This window comes from Schistocerca nitens, chromosome 9 (genome assembly GCF_023898315.1).
Source record: "Schistocerca nitens isolate TAMUIC-IGC-003100 chromosome 9, iqSchNite1.1, whole genome shotgun sequence".
In the NCBI taxonomy this organism is placed as follows: domain Eukaryota; kingdom Metazoa; phylum Arthropoda; class Insecta; order Orthoptera; family Acrididae; genus Schistocerca; species Schistocerca nitens.
Genome location: NC_064622.1, coordinates 280158157 through 280181231, shown reverse-complemented (window position 1 = coordinate 280181231; position 23075 = coordinate 280158157). Strand labels below are relative to the sequence as shown.

The 23075-nt window shown below is 38.0% G+C and overlaps 2 protein-coding genes across 4 annotated transcripts in view; one reads left to right on the top strand and one right to left on the bottom strand.

Annotated features, from left to right (window-relative positions):
- Nucleotides 1–23075, top strand: part of LOC126203195 (dynein axonemal intermediate chain 7-like) — a 764826-nt gene that overhangs the window by 302323 nt on the left and 439428 nt on the right. The gene's annotated exons all lie outside the window — the stretch shown is intronic.
- The window catches only part of LOC126203194 (toll-like receptor 13), a 224740-nt gene that overhangs the window by 42888 nt on the left and 158777 nt on the right, over nucleotides 1–23075 (bottom strand). The window lies entirely within an intron of this gene.

Here is a 23075-nt window from a genome sequence, read left to right as displayed (position 1 = left end):
AATGCTCAGTAACACACAAACATGCTGCCTTCCATTCCATGGTACAACATATTACTTTTTTTTCTGGTCATCAGTCTTCTGACTGGTTTGATTCAGTCACCCACGAACTCCTCTACTGTGCCAACCTCTTAAACTCTTCATCTCGGAGTAGCACTTGCACCCTACATCCTCAATTATTTGCTGGATGTATTTCAATCTCTGTCTTCCTCTACAGTTTTTGCCCTCTACAGCTCCTTCTAGTACTATGGAAGTCATTCCCTCATGTCATAACAGATGTCCTATCTTCCTGTCCCTTCTTCTTGTCATTGCTTTCCACATATCCCTTTCCTCTCTGATTCTGTGAAGAACCTCCTCATTCCTTACTTTATCAGTCCACCTAATTTTCAATATTCATCTATAGTATCACATCTCAAATGCTTCGATTCTCTTCTGTTCCAGTTTTCCCACAGTTCATGTTTCATGACAACAATACAGTGCTGTACTCCAGGCGTACATTCTCAAAAACTTCTTCCTCAAATTAAGGCCTGTCTTTGTTACCAATAGACTTCTCTTGGCTGAGAATGCACTCTTTGCCATTGCTAATGTCCTTTTGCTGTCCTCCTTGCTCCATCCATCATTGGTTATTGTACTACCTAGGTAGCAGAATTCCTTAACTTCATATACTTCATGACCAACAATCCTGATGTTAAGTTTCTTGCTGTTCTCATTTCTGCTGCTTCTCATTACTTTTGTCTTTCTTCAATTTACTATCACTCCATATTCTGTACTCATTAGATTGTTCATTCCACTCAGCAGATCATGTAATTCTTCTTCATTTTCACTCAGGATAGCAATGTCATAGTGAATCATATCATTGATATCCTTTCACCTAGAATTTTAATTCCGCTCTGAACCTTTCTTTTATTTCCACCATTGCTTTTTGGATGTACAGATTGAACAGTAAGAGTGAAAGACTACGTTCCTGTCTTACACTCTTTTTAATCTGAGCACTTCGTTCTTGGTCATCCACTTTGATTATTCCCTCTTGGCTACTATACATATTGTATATTATCCATCTCTCCCTATACCTTACGCCTATTTTTCTCAGAATTTTGAACATCTTGCACCATTTTCTGGTTCTGTGATGGCCCTTTTCGAGAGATGTCCATTCCTCTTCAACTGTACTGCCTGCTTATCTATTCCTTATTGCTGTATCTATAGCCTTAGATAACTTAAAGCATTCCTTAGTGCTTCTGTATCCTACTTCTTTGTGTATTGATTCTTCCTGACTAATCTCTTAAACTTCAGCCTACTCTTCATCACTACTATATTGTGATCTGAGCCGATATCTGCTCCTGGGTATGTCTTGCACAATCCTGTATCTGATTTCGGAATCTCTGTCTGACAATGATGTAATCTAACTGAAATCTTCCTGTATTACATGGCCTTTCCAAGTGTACCTCCCCCTCTTGTGATTCTTGAACATCATATTTGCTATTACTAGCTTATATTTATTACAGAACTCAATTAGTCTTTCTCTTCTCTCATTCCTTGCCCAGGCCCATATTCCCCTGTAACCTTTTCTTCTAGTCCAGCCCCCACAACTGCATTCTAGTCCCCCATAACTATTAGATTTTCATCTCCCTTTATGTACTGTATTACCCTTTCAGTATCCTCAAATACTCTCTCTATCTCTTCATCTTCAGCTTGCAATGTTGACCTGTATACCTGAACTATCGTCATTGATTCAATAAAATTTTTCTGCATTTTTGACAATATTGACAATATATATAAAACATCCTGAAGAAGGTCACTTGCAACAGGGACTGAAACATTGGTAGTTTTATATATATATTGACAACGGTGTCACAAACACAGAATTTTTTTTTACTGAATGTGACAATGGCTGCAGAAGCCTATGTTTATATATCATTGTTGATGTTGATTTGCTGTCGATTCAATAAGAACAACCATGTCACTGAATTGTTCACAGTAACACACTCTCTGCCCTACCTTTATGTTCATAATGAATCCTATTCCTGTTATACAATTTTCTGCTGCTGTTGATATTACCCTGTACTCGTCTGACCAGAAATCCTTGTCTTCTTCCCATTTTACTTCACTGACCCCTACTATATCTAGATTGAGCCTTTGCATTTCCATTTACAGATTTTCTGGTATCCCTAACACATTCAAGCTTCTGACATTCCACATCCAGACTCATAGAGCATTATCCTTTCATTAATTATTCAATCTTTTTGTCATGGTCATCTCCACCGTGTCAGTCCCCTGAATGGGGACTATTCTGGAATCTTGCCAATGGAGAGATCATCATGACACTTTTTCAATTACAGGCCACATGTCCTGTGGATACATATTATGTGTCATTAATGCAGTGGTTTCCATTGCCTTGTACATCCTCATGCCATTGATTATTGCTGATTCTTCTCCCTTTAGGGGCAGTTTCGCATCCCTATGGCAAGATAGTGCCCTGAAACTCTGTCCACTCCTCCGCCCTCTTTGACAAGGCCATTGGCAGAATGAGAGTGACTTCTTTGCCAGAAATCTTCAGCCACCAATGCTGATTATTATTTAAAATTTAAGCAGTGGCAGGATTCAAACCTGGGACAAAGGACGTTTTGATTACTAATCAAAGACACTACCCCTAGACCATGTGTTATCCCTTACATCCAGACTAGTGTCAGAACAGCATTTTCAAACAAATCAAACAATGGAAAGACCAGGATGGAATATAACAGTAAATGAAAAGGAAAGTTACTACTCATCATAGACTGGGGATGCTGAGTCTCAGACTGGCACAACAAAAAGACTGTCACAAATAAAGCTTTAGGCCAGGAAGGCCCTCATCGAAAATAGATCACACACACACAAATACACACAAATACACACACACACACACACACACACACACACACACACATACACACACACGCAAATGCAACTTACACACACATACCTGCAGTCGCAAGTAACAGAAGCAACAACGAGAGCAGCAGCAATTACATTCCATCCTAGATTTTACATTGTGTGATTTTTGCTTGATGGCTTTTCTTTGATCCTAACCCAGTGATGTTTTCCTTTGTTACTATTTTCTAATGCATCACTATACTCAATGTCCATCATTCTTTCTCTTCTTTCCTGTGTTTATCTTGTCGCCTTACAAACAGCACTGCATGCTCTACTTACGAGCCTTACTGTATCAACCATCTTAGCCACACACAACAGATGGCTGCAAGACCACACTGATTTTTAGTGCAACATCTTATGTCCCCACCAATATCATTAAACCTATACCTTCAACTTGATCACTGTCCCTGTGCCACTTCCCATAATGTCATGTGTTATTTCCCGCATGTTTCTGGCACCACACCATCTTGTATCTCATTCTATGAACCCCTCCCCGCCCTCCATTCTTTCTTTGTTCTATCCCAGTTTGTCCCACTATTCCACCTCATCCAGTCACAACTGCTGCCCCCCTTCTTAACACTTATCCACCCTCAGACCTGCTACACACAGTAAAATATATTTATATATTATTTATATCTTTTATTTGATCTCTTTGTGCCTTCCTGCTAATTTTAGAGTTTTTACCTTTTGCTATTGTTGACTCCCACAGATTTCTTCTTCTTCCCCTCTTTTGCCTCCATTTCATCCTTCTCGTGATTTTTCACACATATTTGGGTACCTTTTTGGTGAATTTTTTCATGCATAATTCTATATTATTTATGAAATTTTTCGCATTTTTTCCACCACCATGGATCCTTGCTCCTTCCATCTGCATTAATTCAGAAAAGTTTCCTTATCCATAGCCAGAACCCAGTCCCACATAGTGTCCCTGCATTGTTGCTTGGCCCCAAATGCCCTTACCTTCAAATTACCTATCTCTGGCTGCCACTCCTCCTTCCACAATGACCTCCACCTATTTAGATTCCTCCAATCCTAAGCCATCACCAACATAGCCCTGCAAAACCATATCAACCAAGCCCAAACCTCCTTGCAGTACCTTCTCTCCATCCACAAAATTCTCCTACTACACAATCCCAATTCCTGAAACACATTGAAACTCTTGCCCTCCAGGAATGAGTGCAACATGCACAACACCACCTCAAAAGCTCTCCACCCTGCTCACTTCCTACATCTGCCTTGGAGTACCACTGCCCACCACTACTACAACAACCTCCAAACATCTCCCACATCCCCTCTCGCAGACCTACTACTTTTATCCCACCCTCCAAAACTCCCTCCCACTACTACACAGAATCCAGAACCTAAACGGACCCGAAACACAGTCTTTCCTCCAGAAGCCTTAATTCCACAAAAATATCAGTCCTTTCCAAAGGCCTCACCTTTTGCCCCACTCACAAATATAATTGTACACGACTTGTTCAAGACCTTCTCTCCTTCTCCTGGTCCCTACAGTGGAAACACTTTTTTGCCACTGACCATACCAATCAGACTCAACAAAAGGCCAATGTTGAACCCTGCCTAACTCAGTTCACTCCTCCACCCAACTGTGATCCACCTCCACTGACCCCAAACCACCTCCTGTTAACTTTCCAGAATTTCTTAACCTCAAACCTTGCCTCACCATCATTCCCCAAATTTCTCAGCATGCAAAACTGGTTCAAATGGCTCTGAGTACTATGGGACTCAACTGCTGAGGTCATTAGTCCCCTAGAACTTAGAACTAGTTAAACCTAACTAACCTAAGGACATCACAAACATCCATGCCCGAGGCAGGATTCGAACCTGCGACCGTAGCGGTCTTGCGGTTCCAGACTGCAGCGCCTTTAACCACACGGCTCAGCATGCAAACTGACCTTAATCTGCAGAAAGAACCAGTCCACCATCTAGAAACTGAGCCCTACCTTATAATCCTACCTGCAGACAAAGGCTCCAGCACTGTTGTTTGAACTGCAAGGATACCTGGCAGAAGGACTCTGCCAGCTGTCAAATAAATCCACCTACAAACCTTGCCACAGTGACCCAATTCCATAAGTCCAGCAGGATCTCCAGTCAGTCCTTAAATCCTTAGGCCCATCCCAGAACCTCTCCCCGGAGTCCATCTCTCTGCTCACCCCTACCACTCCCCGCACTCCTACCTTCTACATGCTTCCTAAAGTCCATAAACCCAACCACTTAAGATCGCACCAATGTGGATGGTTACTCTTCCCCCACTGAGAGAATCTCTTCTTTCATAGATCAACAACTTCAACCTATTATTCAGAACCTACCTCCTATATAAAAGATACCAACCATTTCCTCCACCGACTCTCCACTGTTCCTGTCCCTTTACCACATGATGCCCTGCTTGTCACTATTGATATCACTCCTCTTTACACTAACATCTCTAATGCTCATGGCCTTACCACTGTTGAAATCTAACTTTCCCAATGCCTGATGGATTCCAAACCAATAACCTCCTTCCTAGGCACCATGACCGACAGTATCCTCACCCACAATTACTTCTCCTTTGAAGGCATTACCTAAAACCAAATCTGGGTTATGGCTATGGGAACCAGCATGACACCATCCTATGCCAACCTATTCATGGGCCATCTAGAATAATCCTTCCTAAACACCCAGAATTCTAAACCCATCACCTGGTTCAGATTTATTGATGACATCTTTGTGATCTGGATCAAGGGTGAGGACACCCTATCCACATTCCTCCAGAACCTCCCTACACCCCTTCTTCACCTCGTCCTACTCAACCCAACAAGCCACATCCCTAGATGTTGACCTCCATCTCAAAGATGGCTATATCAGTACTTCCATCCATATCAAACCTTTTAACCACCAGCAATACCTCCACTTCATCAGCTCCCACTCATTCCATACAGCCTAGCCACCTACGGTCATTGCATCTGCAGTGATGAGTGGTCCCTCTTGAAAAATACTGGGGGGCTCACTGAAGCCATCACAGACCATAATTATCCTCCCAACCTGGTACAAAAACAAATCTGCCATACCTTATCTTTCCAATCTCCCACTACTTCCCAAAGTCCCACCGTACTACCACAGATGAGCATTCCCCTCATAACACAGGACCACCCTAGACAGGAGCAACTGAAATGAGAAATGTCCTACGCATTATCGTTGTGACCTTTCCCATAGTGGTATTCTGTCTCTTAACGAACCTACACAATATACTTGTCCATCCCTACACAATACCTGCTCCGAACCCCTTACCTCATGGCTCATACCCCTGTGATAGACCTAGATACAAGTCTCATCCCATACATTTTCCCACCACCATCTACTCTAGTCTGGTCACAAACATCACCTATCCCATTAAAGGCAGGGCTACTTGTGAAACCAGCTGCATGATTTACAAACTAAGCTGCAACCACTATGCTGCAATTTATGTGGGCATGACAACCAACAGACTGTCTGTCTGCATGAATGACCACCGACAAACTGTGGCCAAGAAATAAGTGGATCACCTATTGCTGAGCATGCTGCCAAACATGACATCCTTCATGTCAATGATCTTCACAGCCCATGCCATATGGATCCTTCCCACCAACATCAGCTTTTCTGAATTGTGCAGATGGGAACAATATATCCTATATTCCCATAACCCCCCTGGCCTGAACTTTTGTTAGTCATTGCCCTCACCGATCCAGCCCCTTCCCTGTTCCCATTCTAGCACCTCACAGCTCTCATTCCACTATTGAACCCAGTCTTTTTACTTCTCTCTGTTTCCAGTACCCCCTCCCCACCACTTTCCAGTCCTCCATCTAACATCCTGCCTGCACATAGCCACCCTACTCCCTCTCCACCTCATCCCTGCCTGCTCCACAGCAGCACTTCACTGTCCACCACCCCACCCTACTATCCCTCCCCCTCCCTGCCGTAGCCTCGTCCTTACCCGCACCCAGTTCCACTTCACTGTCCACCACCCCATCCTACTATCCCTCCACCTCCGTGCCGCAACCTCCTCTTTACTCCCACCCAGTTCCCACTCCTGTCGTGCACTGGTGCTGCAGTTCACAGTGTGGCTTCATTTGCCGGAGACTGCAGTCATGTGTGTATGCATTGCGTTTGCATGAGTGTGTGTCTGTGTGTGTGTGTGTGTGTGTGGTATATTTCTGATGAAAGTCTGTTGTTGTGCCTATCTGTGACTCAGCATCTCCACTATATGGTGAATAGTAACTTTCTTTTTCACAATATTGTTCATTTTCAGACAAAAGTAGACACTGTTAAATGTATTGCCTCTAAAATGGCAAGTCAAGTTTTCAAAGGAAGCACCTGATAATTCGCAAAATCCAGACACATAGGGCCCCATTTTGATTATTTTTGAGGGATGTATATGGAGTCTGAAGATGGCATAATGAGTTGCTGAAGCAGGTAGCGAAAACAAAATAAAATAACTGCTCAATTGCATGACTCTTCGGTGAATTTCATTTTTAGAAAGTAAACTAATCGATCGTTTCCTGAAGATGGCCCAATAAGCCGACAGCTAGTTAGAAGTAAACAAAAATCAGTTGAACAAATACATTTTGTTTGTTATTCAACCATAAATATTGAATTGTTCTACCAATAAGTGATGGAAGAATCCATAAAAAATAATAATGATAATAATAAAACTGAAAACTTGTATAGGTTTCCAATAAAACTTCAACTTTAATTTAGTGAATTGTTCATAATATTTGCATTGCTCAAAATTTGCAATTTGTAATATTTTCTGTACACTGTGGCATTCTGAGCAATTAGTTCCATTGCTCACAATACTCAATTTTTAATATTTTCTGTAAAGTTGGCATTTTGAGCAATTAGCTCCATGTGTATGAAGAAGCTAAAAATCTGTATCAACCAGATGCATTATCATTGTACCAATAGATTTCAAAGCTGTCAGAAGATAGGGTTGCATTATTACAGTTATGTATGTTTTTGTTGCTCCAGACTGTCAGTTCCACATATACACCCAAGAGGGCTGTTGCAGTACATTGTTACAATCTTCCATTACACACTGTAATATTAATCATGAAAATCCATATTTTCGATAATTATTGAGTAAATTAGGTTAAAATTTGCCATCATGTTTCTGTGCAGGGTGCCAGTTGTCTGACAGATATATTTATCTCAAAATCCAAAAGCAAAAAAGAAATGTCATAAATTAACAAACATGATTTTTAAACCATGGTTACGTACTACCAAAGAGTCATAATTATTTGTGTTTTTGCTTTTTGAACACATCTGACTGATGTCAAGCAGACTTAATTTGCCCATGTTCTAAATATAAGCATTTCAGCTCAATAGGCTGGCCAAGTCTAGCCAGTTTTTGATCACTCTGAAATGCTCACCATGTGTCATTTGTCTTTGAAGGGAAAACTGACCTTCAAAATTGATTACCATAAAGTTTCTTATTTTGAAAGCATAGGAATTGCTTCAATTGATGACATAGCTGGTATTTTTTTGGCATTAACAATGAATGGCTCTTTGTGTCTGACAAGGCCATATCTTCAAAATGTTTAAGGCTTCCTGGAGCTTTGCAGAGAGAAATGCAGAAATTTCAGAAACTACTTGTAGCATGAGGGTAGAGCCAACAAATGAACAGGAAGTGTTAAAAGTGATAAAAAGCCTAAAACCAAAAATGTAGGCAGCACTGTATGAGGTGCTGGTATCCATCAGAACAATGACAGCTCTAGAAATTTCTAGGTTCTTGGCATACATAGCCAGCTCATTATTTAGCAAAGATGTATTTCTGGAAAAGATGACAATCTCAAAAGTCAAATCATTATTTAAAAATGCCAACAAGTTATAAGTAGAAAACTACTGGCCAGTATAACTTTTTCTGACATTTTCCAAAATATTAGAAAAATTGGTTTAAGCACAGAATCAACAAATATCTAAATGAACATAAACTGCTAAACAGAAAGTGGTGTGGGTTCTAGGCAGGTAAAAATATAGAGACAGCAATAGTGTCCTACACTGAACAAATAATCAAAAATCTAGAAAAAGACAATAGTTTAGTAGGAATAAATTTAGATCTCTCCTAAGCACTTGATACTCTTAAACATATATTCCTTTAGAAAAATTGTGTGTATTGGATATTCGAGGGACAGAGTAAAAGTGGTTTGAATCATACCTATAATACAGTACACAGATTGTAAGACTGATGTCAGCTAACTTGTCACAGAATAAATATAGTATCAGGTGCCAAAAAGTGCAAATAGGAGTACTACAAGGGAGTACCATAGATCCCATTTGGTTTCTTGTCTATATAAAAAAACACCCACACATCAGATGGTGCAGAAAATGTCATACTATTCACAGATGTTACTAGTGTGAAATAAGTGCACCAAAGCAACAGCAGCAAACAACTACTGATCAAAGGCTAAAGAATGTCCACTCTTGGTTCAATGCAAATAAGTTGACCATTAATGTGAACAAAACAAAATACATCCAATTTGAAAAAATAAGCCAGAATGTAAACCTTGATCTGGTGTTTGGTGACAAAGCTGTAGACAGAGTGACATACAAAATTGCTAGGGATGTATGTTGATGAAAACTTTTATTTTAATGACCATGTAATGAAACTTTCACATAAACTTAATTCATCCCATTTGGCTCACATAGTTATTTCAAATGTTTGTACTTTAGAGGATGCCAAGATGGCATATATTAACTATTTTCAGTTTCTTGCAACACACAGAGTAATATTTTGGGGTTCCATCACTTGCCAACTAAAACAATTTTTTTGTCACAAAAGAGGGTTTTGTGAATAATAATATAGTCATCCATAGACACACTGCAAACCCAAATTTGAAAAGTTTATTTATTTATTTTATTTATTTATTTATCTATCCGTAGACAAGCAGGATTGTATGGATATTGTCAACTTAAGTATATACAACAGATACACAAATTTATAATTATCATAATCAGAAATACATGAATATTGTAAAATGAAGATACATTGTTAAACCACTTAATAACACAGTTGATAATTTTTACATATACAAGGGTAAACCCAAAAGTAAGGTCTCCTATTTTTTTATAAATACAGAACTCTGTTTGTGTGGCAATTGGTCACACTGTTATGAAGAGTGCTTCACAAGCACTGTGTGTAAACATGTGCACGCTGCTCTCAGTCTCGACTTGGCAGCCATTGAGAATGGAGCTCCTGTTGGATGTTACCATCCAGTGCGAATTGCACGCAGTTATTCAGTATTTGAATGCAAAGGGCACTGAACCAATTGAAATCCATCGCCAGTTGATGGAAGTGTATGGTGAGTTGTGCATGGATGTCAAAAATGTTTGTAAGTGGTGTAGAGAGTTTGCAGCTGGTTGGACCGAAATTCACGACAAACAAAGGAGTGGGAGACTGTCAATTCCTGAGGGGACAGTGTTGAAGGTAGAGCAAAGCATGTGTGAGGGTCGGCGGATCACACTGGATGATCTCTGCACATTGGTTCCTGAGGTTTCCCGAAGCACTGCTCACAGAATTTTAGCGGAAACATTGAACTACCCGGAAGGTGTGCGCAACATGGATGCCACGCATGCTGACTGAAGACCACATGCACCAACGAGTTCATGCTTCCCGCGCATTTCTTCACCACCTTGCACCCAACAGGACAACTTTCTGGATTGGTTAAAAGAACATCTGGCCGCAAAGCGATTCAGCTCTGACGATGAGGTGAATGAAGAGGTTCATAACTTTCTGAACAGAATGGCAGTGAGCTGGTATGACATGGGCATATAAAAACTGCAACAGCATCTACAAAAATGCATCGACAGAAATGGTGATTATGTCGAAAAATAGCTAAATGTTCAAGCTGTAAACTGATGTAAACCATTGTACAAATAAACAGGTCTATGTGCTTATAAAAAATAGGAGACCTTACTTTCAGGATTACCCTCATAACTATATATTTACATAATTCCAAGTAATCCTTGACAGGATAAGAACACTTTTCCAAGACATATTTTTTTAGTTTTTTCCTGAAGTTGTCTATTTTGCTTATGTCTTTGATCCCTTGTAGAAGATTGTTGTACAATTTAATTCCATTATATAACATGCTATTTTGAGTTTTTGATTTGTTTTTCTTATAGAGGTGTAAGTGTTGTCTGTGTCTGGTTTCATGTGCATGTGTGGAACTGTTTATTGGGAACTGGTCAATGTGTTTTTTTATTATAATTCTGTCTGCAAAATGTATTCACACGGAACTGTCAATATACCCAAAGATTTTAATAACTCTGTGCAAAGGGATCTATTGCTACTTTTCATTATGATTCGTACGGCCCTTTTTTGCAACTTAAATATTGTTTGTCTGTTGATCCCCAGAAGGAGATGCCATAACTAATTATAGAGTGGACATACACAAAATATATATATACTAAGATGGTATCTGTTCTTTCAGACATGTCTGAAAGAACAGATACCATCGGTGACCATGCAGCTCGGTCAGGGCACACATTTTCATCTGTCCCCGTTGACGTATGTCAACGCCTGTAAGCAGCTACAGGTGTTCATTTCATTGTAATTAAATACACAAAATATTCAGTTCTAGTACACGACTTACTACACACTGAATTTATTATCCTAAGTGCATAGCATGCTGAAGCTATTTGCTTTCCAAGTACCGCAGTGTGCTCGGTCCAATGTAGTTGAGAGTTGACATGCATGCCTAAAAATTTTGTTGATGGTACACATTCTATGTGCTCATTATTAACTTTTAGCTTGGTACTGTGGTGTTTTCTATTTAAGTGAAGGCTAATATTGTTGGTTTTTTTTTACATTTAGGGTTAATATATTAGCCTCTATCCACTGGCATACATGCTTAAGTGTGTCCTCAGCTTTCCCATTGAGTACAATTGTCGACTCAGCTTTGGTTAAGATGTTACTGTCATCAGCAAACAGTACTGATTCACCATGTTTGACGCTTTGTGGAAAATGGTCGATGTATATTAAAAAGAGGATTGGACCCAGCACACTTCCATGAGGGACTGCTATATTGATATATTTGGGTTTGAAAGGTATGAAAAGGTATTATTGGAGTTAGTTTGAGTGATCTCCACCTGTTGGACCCATTTTGCAGGTATGAATGAAACCACATGTTTGCTACTCCCCTTACTCGTAGTGCATTTAATTTTTTTAGCAAAATTGTGTGGTTTACTGTGTCCAGCGCTTTAGTCAAATCAAGGAAGATCCCTGCTGTGTGGTCTCCTTTGTCTAGTGCTTTGAGGATAACATTTGAGAAATGAGCTACAGCTGAATTTGTGCTTTTGCCAACCCAGAAACCAAATTGCTCTTTACTCAGAAGAGTGGACTTTTTTAAGTACCCCATGAGCCTGTTTTTCAATATAGTCTCTATGACTTTTGAAAAGGATGACAGTAACGAGATTGTTCTGTAATTTTCTATGATTTGTGGGTCACCTTTCTTACATATAGGTAGAAATTTTGCATGATTTAGTATGTCTGGGAAGCAACAGGTGGAGAAGTACTCATTGATGATGTGCACTAAAGGGTCTTTGATGTTGTCTATGCAGTCCTGCTGAATTTTTACATTTTAGGTTACTCACAGCATTGCATACTTCATCTGCTGTGGTTGGTCTTAGCATCAATGTGTGTGCTATTTTGTTCAGCATTTGTTAATGCTTTGTTTTTTGAACTTCTGTTTTAGTTTGGTTGCTATGTTGCTGAAATACTGATTGGCAAAGTTTGCTAGTTTTTTGGGGTCATTTATTTTGGGATCATTGTGTTGTACTGCATGTTTATGGGCTTTCATTTTTTCGTATTAGTTTCCTGTTTGGTGATTTTTCCATGCTGCTTTGATTCCACTATTAGATTTTTGATAAATTTTTCATTTTGGTACCTTTCAGCCATTAAAAATACTTTTCTATAGATCTTTCTGTATGTATGATAATAGTTATGAAATGCTGAATCATTATGGTAGTTTTTCATTAAGCTAAGGTGCTTGAGGATTTCAAAGGATTTCCTTATCGCATTGGTTACCTAGCTGTTATTGTTGCATGATTTAGTGATTCTTAGAACTTTAGGAAATACTTCTTCAAATCTGAATTTAAATATTGACATATACTTTGAAAACTTCCCATTTATAGTAGTTTCTCTGTATACTTCTTCCCATATTTCACTGTTAATTAGTGAGGGAAATAGAGCTCTTTTTGGCTTAGAGAAAACCCTACTGTACTTGTGTATTTTAGTGTTATTATCTAATTCTATGCCTCATTTTAATAACTGACTGGAATGGTCTGAGATGCCAAGGTTGTCTACGACAATGTCAAACCTATCTTTCTCTATGTCCGTTAGCATATGGTCAATACTTGATGCTGAATGTCTAGTTATCCTAGTGGCAGTGTTAATTAATTGTGATATACCATAGGTGTACATAATGTTCAGAAAACTGTTGCATGACATATCTGGGTTAATGTTTAGGTTTCCACAAATGATGATTTTGCCTTTGGGGCTGGAGACCATATCTAATGCTTGTGTTAACTTTGTAGTGAATGTGTCCCTGTCACCATTGGGAGCACAATAAATACATAGTACAGTTAGTCTTTGGAATACATCTAGGTTTTTTATCTCTAAAGCTGATATTTCTATGTGTTTATCCTCACTTAATGCCAAAACGTCATTTCTAATTTTATAAATAATTCCCTCCTTCAAATAAATGAATGATCTACCACATTTCATAGTGTTTCTACTGTAATGACAAGCTACACTGTATGAATTTAGTGTTACATTTGTTAATTCTGAACCATTACACCAATGTTCTGTTATGCAAACAAGTGAGCTGTCAATAGACTGCAGTTCCACTTCTAAATGTTGCACTTTGTTTCTTATGCATTGCATATTTTGGTGGAAGATTGAAAACCACTGAGCACTGCTTATCTTTTAGACTTTATGTTTCACTTGCCTTGGTCTAAAAAATCCTTTTGGTGATGAGGTGTTGCAGTTATCCTACCGATTGATGCACTGCCACTGTTACTTCCATTGGACCCTCACAGTTTCTTCCTGTTTTTGCTGAAGATGATTCTGGTGATGCCTCTTCTTGTTCAAGTGATGATCCTGGCTGCACTGATGCTGTGGCTGTGACTGACTTTCTTGTTATGGAGCTGTTATGGCGTTTTTGTATTTCCTTGATCGAAGCTGGCTGTAGAGCAATTGTATTTCTTGCAGCGTGGTCATCTTTGAGTATTAGTTTTGCCAGCATTTTGCCAATGTATGACTTCCTAGTGTTGTTATAGTGTTGACCATGTTTCATGAACAGATCTCTAGAGTTTGGAAGCTCAAAGATTGTTATGTTATAATATTAACAATACCTTCATTAGATATACATATACAAATATCATTTATATGTCAGGGCCCACCTTGCAGATTTTGCAAACAAATGCCAACTTCCACAACAATAATACTCAAAATATCAGGGACCCTATACTCAGAAAACAAAAACAACCAACAATCCAAAGCATGTGAATCATATTCGTACAATAGGCTGCCAGTCAACATCAGAAAATTAAAAGATGAAAACAAATTTAAAGCTGAAGTTAAACAATTTCTACTCAAACAATATTTCTACTCAGCAAAGGCCAATAAACATTTTTTAATAATGTTTATATTATGGGAAAACTGAAAATGCTGCCTTTCACCCTAAACTTTTTATCATATTTGCATATCTAACAGATAGCTGTGGTGTGATATAAAATCTCTACTTAATTATTGTAACATATATGACTTGCTGTCTAGGGAGGACAAAAGTAAAGTCCTATGGAAAACAGACTGTTGTTGTTGTTGTTGTTGTTGTTGTGATGGACATCAGTGTGAAGACTAGTTTGGTGCAGCTCATCATGCTACTCTACCTCTGAATAATTACTGCAATCCACATCCTTATGAATCTGCTTATTGTATTCATCTCTTGGTCTTCCTCTATGATTTTACCACCACACACTTCCCTCCAGTACTAAACTGATGATTCCTTGATATCTTTGAATGTGTCCTATAAATTGATCCCTTTTTTTAGTCAGGTTCTGCTGCAAATTTATTTTCTCCCAAATTCTACTCAATACCTCCTCATTAGCTATTTAATCTATTCATCTAATCTTCAGCATTCTTCTGTAGCACCTCATTTTCAAAAGCTACTATTTTCTTCTTGTCTGAACTGTTTATCATTCATGTTTCACTTCCGTACTTGGCAAAATTTCAGTAAAATACTTTCAGAAAAGTTCTTCCATGCACCTGAATTTATAATCTGTGTTATTAAACTTCTCTTCTTCAGAAATGGTTTTGTGGCCATTGCCAGTCACATTTTATATCCCCTTTACTTCTGCCATCATCAGTTATTTTACTGCCCTAGTAGCAGAAAGGGAAGCAGTGGTTCGGAAAGGAGTGAGACAGGGTTGTAGCCTCTCCCCGATGTTATTCAATCTGTATATTGAGCAAGCAGTAAAGGAAACAAAAGAAAAATTTGGAGTAGGTATTAAAATTCATGGAGAAGAAGTAAAAACTTTGAGGTTCGCCGATGACATTGTAATTCTGTCAGAGACAGCAAAGGACTTGGAAGAGCAGTTGAATGGAGTGGATAGTGTCTTGAAAGGAGGATATAAGATGAACATCAACAAAAGCAAAACGAGGATAATGGAATGTAGTCAAATTAAATCGGGTGATGCTGAGGGAATTAGATTAGGAAATGAGACACTTAAAGTAGTAAAGGAGTTTTGCTATTTAGGGAGTAAAATAACTGATGATGGTCGAAGTAGAGAGGATATAAAATGTAGACTGGCAATGGCAAGGAAAGCGTTTCTGTAGAAGAGAAATTTGTTAACATCAAGTATAGATTTAAGTGTCAGGAAGTTGTTTCTGAAAGTATTTGTATGGAGTGTAGCCATGTATGGAAGTGAAACATGGACGATAACTAGTTTGGACAAGAAGAGAATAGAAGCTTTCGAAATGTGGTGCTACAGAAGAATGCTGAAGATAAGGTAACGTAACTAATGAGGAGGTATTGAATAGGATTGGGGAGAAGAGAAGTTTGTGGCACAACTTGACTAGAAGAAGGGATCAGTTGGTAGGACATGTTTGGAGGCATCAAGGGATCACAAATTTAGCATTGGAGGGCAGCGTGGAGGGTAAAAATCGTAGAGGGAGACCGAGAGATGAATACACTAAGCAGATTCAGAAGGATGTAGGTTGCAGTAAGTACTGGGAGATGAAGAAGCTTGCACAGGATAGAGTAGCATGGAGAGCTGCATCAAACCATTCTCAGGACTGAAGACCACAACAACAACAGTAGCAGAATTCACCTGCTACTATAAGTGTCTTATTTCATAATTTAATTTCCTGAGAATCACCTGATTTAATTTGAGTACATTCTGTTATCCTTGTTTTGCTTTTGTTGATGTTCATCTTATATCCTCCTTTCAAGACCATGTCCATTCCGTTCAACTGCCCTTCCAAGTCCTTCACTATCTCTGAGAGAATTACAGTGTCACCAACAAACCTCCATTTTTATTCTTTCTCCCTGGACTTTAATTCCCACAACAAAATTTCTTTGGTTGCCTTTACTACTTGTTCAATGTACAAACTGAATAACATCAGCAATAGCCTACAACCCAGTCTCATTTCCCCTTCAACCACTGCTTTCTTTTCATGTCCCTCAACTCTTATAACTGCCATCTGATTTCTGTACAAGTCATCAGTCAACATCATCAAAAGCTTTCTCTAATTCTGCAAATGCTATAAACATAGGTTTGCCTTTCCTTAACCTGTCTTCTAAGATAAGTGCCTCATGTGTGGATTCTCCAGAATCCAAACAGATCTTCCCTTAAATCAGCTCCTACCAGTTTTTTTCATTCTTCTGTAAGTAATTTAGTTAGTATTTTGCAACCATAACTCATTAAACTGTTAGTTCAGTATATTTACCCCTGTTAATATCCACTTCCTTTGGAATGGAATTACTACATTCTTCTTGAAGTCAGAGGGAATTTCATTTGAGTCATATCTCTTGCCCCCAATGGAAAAGTTTTGTCATGGCTGGCTCTGACAGAATGTTATCTACTCACATGGTCTTGCCTCAAATTAGGCCGTTCAGTGCTCTGTCAAATTCTTCTCACAGTATTATGTCTACCATCTCTTCATCTTCATCCTCTTCCATTTCAATAATATTTCCTGCAAGTTTATTTCCCTTGTATAGACCCTTTATATACTCCTTCCCCCTTTCAGCCTCCCCTTTTTTTAGGGCTGGTTTTCCATCTGAGCTCTTGGTATTCATATAGCTCCTTTTTTTCTTCCAAAGGCCTCTTTAATTTTCCTGTAGACAGTATCTCTTTCTCCCCTAGTGATATATGCTTCTATATTCTTCGTTTGTCCTCTAGCCATTCCAGTTTAGGCATTTTGTGCTTCTTATCAGTCACATTTTTTAGACATTTGTATTCCATTTGATCTGCTTCATTTTCTGCATTTTAATATTTTCTCCTTTTATCAGTTAAATTCAATATCTCCTTTGTTATCTAAGGATTTCTACTAGGCCTTATCTTTTTACCTATTTGATATTCAGCTGCCTTCACTATTTCATTTCTTAAAGCTACCCATTCATCTCGTACTGTATTCCTTTCCCCTGTTCTACTCAGTTGTTGTCCAATGATCCCTCCAAGAATTGCAACAACTTCTGGTTCTTTCAACTTATCCAGGTCCCATCTCCTTAATTTCCAACCTTTTGCAATTTCTTCAGTTTTAACCATAACCAATAAATTGTGGCCAAGAGTCCACATCTCCCCCTGGAAATGTCTTACAATTTAAAATCTGGTTCCTAAATCTCTCTGACCATTATATAACCAATCTGAAACCTTCCAGTGTCTCCAGGTCTCTTCCATGTATACAACCTTCTTGTATAATTGTTCAACCAGATGATAGTGGTGGTGAAATTATTCTCTGTGCAAAATTCAACTAGGCTGCTTCCTTTATGATTCCTTTCCCCCAGTCCATATTCACCTATTATTTTTTCTTCTTTTCCTTTTCCTATTATCAAATTCCAGTCCCCAATCACTGTTAAATTTTTGTCTTCCTTAACTACTTGAATAATTTCTTTTGTCTCATCATACATTTCTTCAATCTCTTCATCACCTGCACATCTAGCTGGCGTATAAAATTGTTCTACTGTGGTGGGTGTGGACTTCGTGTCTATCTCAGCTATGATAATACATGCACTATGGTGTTCATAGTAGCTTACCCATATTACTTTTTTCTTATTCATTATTGAACCTGCTCCTGCATTACCACTTTTTGATTCTGTATTTGTAACCTTGAAATTACCTGACCAGAAGTCCTCTTCCTCGTGCCACCACACTTCACTAATTCCCACTGTGTTTAATTTCAAGCTATTCATTTCCCTTTTTAAATTTTCTAATGTACCTGCCCAGTTAAGGGATCTAACATTCGAAGCTCTGACACATGGAACACCAGCCTTATTTTTTTTCTCCTGAGTAACCCCTGCCCGGAGATTCAAATGGGAGCTATTTTACCTCTTGAATATTTTACACCAGAGTGTAAGTGAACCTTCATCATTTAACCATACAGTAGAGCTGCAGGCCCTAAGGAAAAATTATGACTGTAGTTTCTCCTTGATTTCAACCATTCACGGTACGAGCTCAGCAAGGCTATTTCATTTGATAAAAAAAAAAAAAAAAAAAAAAAAAAAAAATAAAAAAAAAAAAAAATCTGTCAATCATCCACAATGTTGCCTATGCAACTAGTGAAAACTCTCCTGTCCCTCTTCAGGAACCATACATTTGTCTGGCCTCCCAAGAGATACACCTCATGTGTAGTTACATCTAAGTTATGGCTATCTGTATCAATGAGGCATGCAGATCAACCCAGCAATGACAAGGTCTATGGTTCATGGGGGGCAGGAGTGGGGTGCAGACTATGCAATTATGATGCCATAAGCATACATGTACATAAACAGAATATGCAGCTATAATACCATAAGCATGCATGTACATAAAGTTGTGTTACTATGTACTGTATGATCTTGCATTATTCTGTGTAACTGTGTATTGTATGACCCTGTATTATTATTTTTCGACTTTTTTATTTACATTTTTGTATGTTCATTTCTTTGAAATGGTTTCCTATAAATTAACATGTACATCTGGACAACATACATACAATATTTATTGTCTACAGATGGATACATAATGTCAGTGAATATAAGGACCCTCTGCTGATGGCTGCCTTTTCATATGTCACTGTCTGAAGGAAAGAGTTCATACAGGGCAATTTTGAAGCTTTGGTGAAAATTACATCTTTCTCAACATATTTAAGAAAATTCAAAGTCTAGCAGTATTCAATGAATTTCAAAGGTAAATTTGCCAGCCAATTTGACAAAAATACCAAGAAGTTATGGTCCTATGTGAAGTCAGTAAGTGGTTGGAAATCATTTATGCAGTAGCTCAGTGACCATGTGGCACAAAAGTAGAATACAACAAATAAAAGGCAAAATACTGAATTTGGTCCACCAAAATTATTTCAGGATGGGTGACCATAATATGATTCCTCCTTACAATGAGGGCATGAAAGTCAAAATGGCAGATCTTGAGATAGTGATTCATGGCTTAGGAAATGAACTAAAATTGCTCAACACTGGTAACTATCTTCAAGGTTCTGCACAGGTTATGTGAAAGAACTTGCTCCCTCTTTAGCAGCAGTTTATTGTAGACCACTTCAGCAACAAAGAATACCAAGTGATTGAAAAAAAGTATAGGGCATTCCTATTTTCAAAAAGAATTGTTAGTGAGAGGCACATAATTATAAATCTATGTTGCTGAAGTAAATAGGAGTACATTTTATGCTAAGGCATTACAATGTTTTTGAAGAATGAAAATCTTCTTTCTAAAAATATTCATTGCTTCGATAAATACAAATCTACACTATTCGCAATCAATCTCTGGAAACAGTAACTAGTGTAAAATATGGGGAAGTAGCCACCTGAAATGATTGAAAGTGAAATAACCATGTAAAACTAATGTAGAAAAATCAGATACCAGACAGTGATTCATTGGGAGAATTTTAAGAAAATGTAATTCATCAACAAAAGAAGTGGCTTACAAAATACATGCAGATGGATTTTTGAGTATTGCCCATCAGCCTGCTCTGCTTATCTGGTTACAGTAAAAGAAGAGACAGAGAAAATTCAGTGGGGAGCAACATGTTTCATCACAGAATCATTTGTAAACACAATAGACGCAGACAGTATAAGAGAGGTGTTATTACTATGTGGAGGGTTACTGTTGAAATTCTGGGAGTTTGCTTTTCAAGAAGAGTCAGACAACATACACCAACTAAAATGGAAAGTGTTACACAGTGAAGTATGAGTCTGATATTTATCAACATTTATGCAGATGTTCATCAAATAACAGGTTTAATTGATTAAACTTTCATTCCATTCAGAACTCATATCCATAATCAATATCAGTATGAGGTGTGACCCACGCAGGAATGACTTAACTCTCATATTCATTTTCATACATCCTAGGAATGTTATCTTGAGAAATTTAGAAATTTCTTGCCATTCCTGAAACACATATTGTGTCAGTTCATGAAGATTGCCGGCTGAAATGGTTTGAAAGTATCCATATTTTCATCACATCCCAGATAATTTTTATCGGTAATAAATCAAGGGACTAGACAGACCAGTCAAATGTATGTCTGTCCCTGAAGGTATGAGAAGATAGTTTTTCATGATATCATTATTGGATAAATGTTTCATGGATTTTTTGCCACATCAGATTTTTATGAAATCTCAAGATTTCGGAGGCTTTCTCTAGCATTCTGGCCAGGAGTTATCAGTAAGCTATGTGGTACTTCTATTTAGTTGATCTCTGTGATGTAATTTGCCCAAATAAATAAATGCTGATGATAATGACATAGGAAGTCATTGAAAACTAGTTAGTTAGTTAGTTACTTGTTTCACGGATCAAATTCACTGTGAACATTTTATGAGGAAAAGTCAACAGAACAAACATAGAACACTCACATACAATTAAATAAAAAATAAGAAGTAATATTTATATGGCTGCATGCTGACCATTAACAGTTTTTTTTTAATTTTTATTTATTTATTTACACATCAAGTTCTGTAGGACCATATTGAGGAGCAAATGTCCAAGGCCATGGGAAGTGTCAGTACATGCAATTACAACATAAAAGTAATAACAGATAAAAATAAAATGTTTATGAACCCAAAAAAAGTCAGTTCACAAGTTTAAGTAAACACAATCAACAATACAACAAGAAGAAGCTTAATTTTTCAAGGATCTCCTTGACAGAATAGAAGGAGTGGCCCATGAGGAAACTCTTCAGTTTTGATTTGAAAGTGCATGGATTACTGCTAAGATTTTTGAATCTCATTAAGTCTTTCAACAAGATCCCGAATGTGGGCTTTCCACAACAGTTTACTATCTGTCTGAACATCTAAAAATTTGAACTGTTCAGTTTCACTAATCATATACCCATTCTGTGAAATTAAAATGTCAGGTTTTATTGAATTGTGTGTTAGAAAATGTAAAAACTGAGTCTTACTGTGAGTTAGTGGAAGTATATTTTCAACAAGCCATGAACGTAGGCCATGAACTGCACTATTTGAGACTGAGCCAGTGTCGCACACAACATCCCTTACTACCAAGCTAGTGTCATCAGCAAACAGAAATATTTTAAAGTTACCCATAATATTAGAGGGCATATCATTTATATAAATAAGGAATAGGTGTGGCTCCAATACTGATCCCTGTGGCACCTCCCCACTTGACCCAACCCCACTCAGACCCCCACATCACAGCCATCCTCAACATTGTGAATTATGACCTTTTGCTGTCTGTTGCTAAAGTAAGAGGTGAACCAATTGTGAGCCACTCCCCATATTCCGTAATGGTCCAACTTCTGGACAATATTTTGTGATCAACACAAACAAATGCCTTAGTTAAATCAAAAAATATGCCGAGCGTTCAAAACCTTTTGTTTAACCCATGCAGTACCTCACAGAGAAAAGAGAATGTAGCATTTTCAGTTGTTAAATGATTTCCAAAGCTGAACTGTACATTTGATAGCAAATCGTGTGAGATAAAATGATCAATTATCCTTACATACACAGCCTTTTCAATAATTTTAGCAAACATTGATGGCACAGAAATAGGTCTTAAATTGTCTAAATTACCCCTTTCTCCCTTTTTATAAAGCAGCTTTACTACTGAGTACTTTAATCGTTCAGGAAACTGACCATTCCTAAATGAAAAATTACAAATATGGCTAAATACAGGGCTAACATGTGCAGCACAGTACTTTAATATTCTGCTAGGCACTCCATCATAACCATGAGAGTCCTTAGTCTTCAGTGATATAATTATTGACCCAATCTCCCCCTTGTCTGTATCACAAAGGGGTATTTCAGACATCAGTCTTGGAAAGGCAGTTGCCAAGTTATATGATTCCCTGTAGAAACTAAATTTTTATTTAATTCACCAGAAATGCTCAGAAAATGATTGTTAAATACTGTACATACATCTGATTTATCAGTAACAGAAATATTTTTACTACGAACTGACTTTTTATATCATAGACCACAACTGACCATATAGTGTTAATTTTATCCTGTGAATTAGTTATTATCTTTGCATAGCACATACTCTTTGCCTTCCTAATAACATTTTAAGCACCTTACAATACTGTTTATAATGGGCTAGTGTAGCTTGATTGTGACTACCAACATTTTGATATAATTCCCTCTTTGTTCTACATGATATCCTTAACCCACTAGTCAACCACCTGGGCTGCCTATTACTGCTAGTGCCCCATTTAGAATGTTCTAATGGAAAGCTGCTCTCAAAGAGCATGAGAAATGTGTTAAGGAAAACATTATATTTATCATCTATGTTATTGGCACTATAAACATCCTGCCACTCTTGTTCCTTGACAAGGTTTAAAAAACTCTCTTTTGCTGTTGGATTAACTTTCCTACATAGTTTGTAATTACATGTGACATTTGAAACATCCTGGCAGAATAAAACTGTGTGCTGTACCGAGACTTGAACTCATGACATTTGTTTGAGTACAAAAG